The sequence below is a fragment of the Mus caroli genome, chromosome 11 (genome assembly GCF_900094665.2).
Source record: "Mus caroli chromosome 11, CAROLI_EIJ_v1.1, whole genome shotgun sequence".
NCBI classification, from domain to species: domain Eukaryota; kingdom Metazoa; phylum Chordata; class Mammalia; order Rodentia; family Muridae; genus Mus; species Mus caroli.
This window is the reverse complement of record NC_034580.1, coordinates 24961575-24967181: the sequence shown is the minus strand read 5'-3', so window position 1 is coordinate 24967181 and position 5607 is coordinate 24961575. Positions and strand designations below refer to the sequence as shown.

General features: G+C 43.4%; 2 pseudogenes; one reads left to right on the top strand and one right to left on the bottom strand.

Annotated features, from left to right (window-relative positions):
- Positions 1-948: 948 nt before the first annotated feature.
- On the bottom strand, positions 949-1060 carry LOC115032717 (annotated as a pseudogene).
- Positions 1061-1227: 167 nt separating this feature from the next.
- On the top strand, positions 1228-2693 carry LOC110304190 (annotated as a pseudogene).
- The last annotated feature ends 2914 nt before the right edge of the window (positions 2694-5607 follow it).

The window sequence follows — 5607 nt, the reverse complement described above, 5'->3', positions numbered from 1 at the left end:
AGATGTCCCTCAACAGAGGAATGGATACAGAAAATATGGTACATTTACACAATGGAGTACTACTCAGCAATTAAAAACAATGAATTCATGAAATTCTTAGACAAATTGATACATCTGGAGGATATCATCCTGAGTGAGGTGACCCAATTACAAAAGAACTCACTTGATATGCACTCACTGATAAGTGGATATGAGCCCTGAAACTTAGAATATCCAAGATACAATTTGCAAAACACAAGAAAATCAAGAGGAAGGAAGACCAAAGCGTGGACACTTCGTTTTTTTCTTAGAATGGGGAACAACATACCCATGGAAGGAGTTACAGAGACAAAGTTTGGAGCTGAGACAGAAGGAAGGACCATCCAGAGTCTGCCCCATCTGGGGCACCAATAATCACCCATAATCAGTCACCAAATGCAGACACTATTGCATATGCCAGAAAGATTTTGCTGAAAGGACCCTGATATAGCTGTCTATGGTGAGACTATGCCAGTGCCTTACAAATACAGAAGTGAATGCTCATAGTCATCTACTGGATGGAACACAGGGCCCCCAATGGAGAAGCTAGAGAAAGTACCCAAGGAGCTGAAGGGGTCTGCAACCCTATAGGTGGAACAACAATATGAACTAACCAGTACCCCCAGAGCTGTGTCTCTAGCTGCCTATATAGCAAAAAATGGCCTAGTTGGCCATCATTGGGAAGAGAGGCCCCTTGGTCTTGCAAACTTTATATACCCCAGTACAGGGGAACTCGAGGGCCAAGAAGTGGGAGTGGGTGAGTAAAGGAACAGGGTTGGGGGAGGGTAGAGGGGATTTTTGGGATAGCACTTGAAATGTAAATGAAGAAAATATCTAATAAAAATTGAAAAAAAAAACCAGACCAAAACAAAAAACAGCTATCAATTGTATCTTGTGTTCTTTTATTTTACACACACAAATTAAATGCACACATATATATGCATACATATATACATATATATGGATACATATGTACATATGTACACACACACACACGTGTGTGTCAGGGGAAGTGGCAACCTTCTCTCCTTTCAAACAACATGGCTTTAATATTTCAAAGTCACCTAACTAGAAAATGAAATTAAAAAATTACTTTATAGGTGGTTTAAGAACATGNAAAAATTCTAATGTTAAAAATCCACCATCCTGAGGGGGAACACAGTGGGGTCTCCATTTTCCTTCAAGGAAAGGGGGTGATAGGGGTAGGATATGTGTGAGGGGGTACTGGGAGGAGAGGGGGTGCTGATATTGGGATATAAAGTGAATAAATACATTAATTTAAAAATCCACCATATAGCCAAGTGGTGGTGTTGCACACCTTTAATCCTAGTACTAAGAAAGCAGAGTTAGGTGGATATATGTGTTCGAGGCCAGCCTGGTCTATAGAGTGAGTTCCAGGACAGCCAGGACTATATAGAGAAACCCTGTCTTGAAAGTAAATAAATAAACACCACCATACAAACTTGAATATTCATTAAAATCAGAACCATGTAGAATAGTTATTATAATTATAGATATGTGAAATAAATCTATTATGACGATTATTAGTATTTAAAGTTCTGAAGAACTCTAAATGCTAACCTGTTTCTAAAAATAAATAAGAGAATCTATTGATGATTCTCCTTTTACTTTATACTTATCTATACTTTCCAAATTTCTTCCTCAGTAAATGGGTATTACTACTATAAGTGTAGAAAACCAGAAATAGAGACTTTGGTGGCAGAGAAGGTTTTGGCAGTGGATGAGGAGGTTTTGGTGGAGGTTGAGGTTGAAGTTGAGGTGGAGGTGGTGGGCTCAGGGGCCAAGGAGGTGAAGGAGGAGGTAACCGAGGTGGAGACTTCCAAGCTGGGGGCAATCGGGGTTGATGTGACAGCTGGGGAGGCAAAAAAGAAAGCCAGTTAGGAAAGAACAGTGATGATGGAACCTCATTTGCATGAAGATATTTTATTCTTCGCAGAAAGAATATCCCTTGTCAGAAAGAATATGTCTCCTGGAGAATCTGTGTATGGAGAAAAGAAAGTCTCTAGTTCAGAAGGAGATGAAAAAATTGAGTACCAAGCCTAGAACCTCTTTGGCTCCAACCTGGCAGCAGTAATCCTGGGCAGCATAGACCAGATTCACACCAAGCCAAGTTGCTCTACCCTGGGGCAGCCTCAGGTACCACAGTCTCCCATGTCTCTGATATTGGCTGGGATGGTCTGGTTGAGTGCATCCTACTACTTCAGCTGGGACGTCATCAATTTGGCCAAGAAGAAGACATTGTTCCTGTGATTAAAGAAGCTCAGCACCCACACGAATTCCACATGTTTATTGCAATGGGGAGTGCGATCTTGGTCGATGTAGCCTAGCCAGACCAAACCCAGATTGTGGCCCTGAATACCGCACCTTCCTTTGGAATGGAGGACACTTTGTGATCTCCATTAAGGCCAACTACATTGACTCCACAGACTTGGTGGAAGTTGTGTTTGCATCTGAAGAGAAGAAGATGCAGCAGGAGAACATGAAGCCTCAGGAGCAGGCAAATAGCCTTATGAACAAGGCCACGCTATGGTTTAGGTGTGTACAGACCACCTCCCAAGGTAGAAACTCAGAGCTTTCTGGATTGGAAGAAATGTCTGTTGCTATTGTTGCAGTGTTTTGGGTTTTTTGTTTTTGTTTTTGTTTTTTCCCATTAAACAAGAATGGGCTGTCAGAAAATGAAAGAAGGGAGAGAGGGATGGAGGAAAGGAAAGAAGGAGAGAGGGAAAGAGAGGGAAAATGAGGATAAGAATGAATGAGGTTCCTGGATAGGTTTGTCTTTGGGCCTAGATAGAAGTTACCTCATTGGGTCTTTCACAATTCCCTCTTCTAGTCTCGGCTCAGATTCCTCTGTGTATGAAATCATATTCTTCCATCTTCCATGCTGCCAGAGAAGTAGGTTGCTCACAGCGATAGGCTTGCACTGTCTGCTTTGAGGATCTTTGCAGCAAGTCCTATCTCTCCCTTCACCAGTTCCAGAGAAGGATTCTCAATTGGGCCACATGCTCAATCCCTAACAGAGTCTGGAGAATGGAATGTTATGACCAGGTGGGCTTGTGACATATGCTCTCATCTGTCCCAGAAGAGATGTGTTAACACTGAAAGAGAGAAAAGGACTAGTGCCAGCCAAGTTAAGAAAGACAGATTGGGAAAAGATCTTTACCAATCCTACATCTGATAGAGGGCTAATATCCAATATATACAAAGAACTCAAGAAGTAAGACTTCAGAAAACCAAATAACTATTTAAAAATGGGGTACAGAGCTAAACAAAGAATTCTCAATTGAGGAATCTTGAATGGCTGAGAAGCACCAGAAGAAATGTTTAATATTCTTAATTATCAGGGAAGTGCAAATTAAAATGACCCTGAGATTGCACCTCTCACCAGTTAGAATGGCTAAGATAAAAAAAAACTCAGGTGACAGCAGATGCTGGTGAGGATGTGGAGAAAGAGGAATGCTCCTCCATTGCTGGTGGGATTGCAAGCTGGTAAAAACACTCTGGAAATCAGTCTGATGATTCCTCAGAAAATTGGACCTAGTACTACCTGAGGACCCAGCTATACCACTCCTGGGCATATACCCAGAAGATGCTCCAACATGTAATAAGAACACATTCTCCACTATGTTCATAGCAGCCATGTTTATAATAACCAGAAGGTGGAAACAACCCAGATCCCTCAACAGAGGAATGGTCACAGAAAATGTACATTTACTCAGCCATTAAAAACAATAACTTCATGGAATTCACAGGCAAATGGATGGAACTAGAAAATATCACCCTGAGTAAGGTGACCTAGTCACAAAAGAACACACATGATATGTACTCACTGATAAGTGGATATTAGGCAAAAAGCTCAGTATACACATGGTATAACTCACAGACCATATGAAGCTCAAGAAGGAAGACCAAAGTGAGGATGTTTCAGTCCTTCTTAGAAAGGGGAACAAAATAATCACAGGAGGTTGAGGGTGAGAGGAACTTGACAGGAAGAGAGGAGGGGGAAGAGAAAAAAAGGAGGCAGGGCAGGATTAGGTATGGGAGGAAACAGGGATGATAGACAGAGGGTCAGAAAATTGAACAGAGCAATGGGGGATGGGGAACTGGGAGTAGCCAACAGAAAGTCCCAGATTCCAGAAAAACAAGAGGCTCCCAGGACCCAACAGGGATGACATTAGCTGAAATACCCAACAAAGGGGAAGGAGAACCTGTAGAGACTATATCCAGAGGTTAGGCATGTCCTCCAGTTGAGCGATGGGGCCACCAACTCATCTTCAAATTTTAACCCAGAATTTCTCCTGTTTAGAGACAAAATTCGGAGCTGAGACGGAAGCAAGGACCATCCAGAGACTGCCCTACCCTGGCATAAACAACCACCAAACCCAGACACTACTGCATATGCCAGAAAGATTTTGCTGACAGGACCCTGATATAGTTATCTCTTGTGAGGCCATGCCAGTGCCTTACAAATACAGAAGTGGATGTTCACAGTCAGCTATTGGATGGAACACAGAGCCCCCAATGAAGGAGCTAGAGAAAGTATTCAAGGAGCTAAAGGGGTCTGCAACCCTATAGGAGGAACAATAATACAAACTAACCAGTACCTGCCCCCCTCCCCCCCAGAGCTGTGTCTCTAGTTACATATGTAGAAGAGGATGGCCTAGTCGACCATCAATGGAAGGAGAGGCCCTTGGTCTTGGGAAGATCATATGCCCCAGTACAGGGGAATGCCAGGGCCAGGAAGTGGGAGTGGGTGGGTTGGGGAGCAGGTGGGGGGGCAGGTTATAGGGGACTTTCTGGATAGCACAGGAAATGTAAATGAAGAAAATATCTAATAATAAGTAAGAATTTCTCCTGTTTAAATGAAATACAGGGACAAAATGTGGATCAGAGACTGAAAGAAAGGCCATTCATAGACTACCCCACCTGGGGGATCCATCCCATATACAGACACCAAACCTAGACACTATTGCTGATGCCAAAAAGTGCTTGCTGACAGGAGCCTGATACAGTTGTCTCTTGAGAGGCTCTGCAAGAGACTGATAAATACAAGTTAGGATGCTTGCAGCCAACCATAGGACTGAGCACAAGTACCCTAATAGAGGAGTTAGGGAAATGACTGAAGGAATTGAAGGGGTTTGCAACCCCATAGGAAGAACAACAAAATCAACCAGCCAGACCCCCCTCCCCCCCACCTCCAGAGCTCCCAGGGACTAATCCACCAAAGAGTATATGTGGAGGGACCCATGGCTCTAGCTGCATATGTAGCAGAGGATGGCCTTGTTGGGCATCAGTGAGAGGAGAGGTCCTCTGAAGGCTTTATTCCCCAGTGTAGGGGAATGCCAGGGCAGTGAAGCAGAAGTGGGTGGGAAGGTGGGGGCGCACCCTCATCAAGCAGGATGGTGGGATGGGATAGGGGGGTTGTGGAGGGGAAACCGGGAAAGGGGATATCGTCATTTGAAATGTAAATAAATAAAATATCCAAGAAAAAAGAAAAAGAAAGATAGAAAGAAAGGAAGGGAGGAAGGGGAGAGAGAGAGAGAGAGAGAGAGAGAGAGAGAGAGAGAGAGA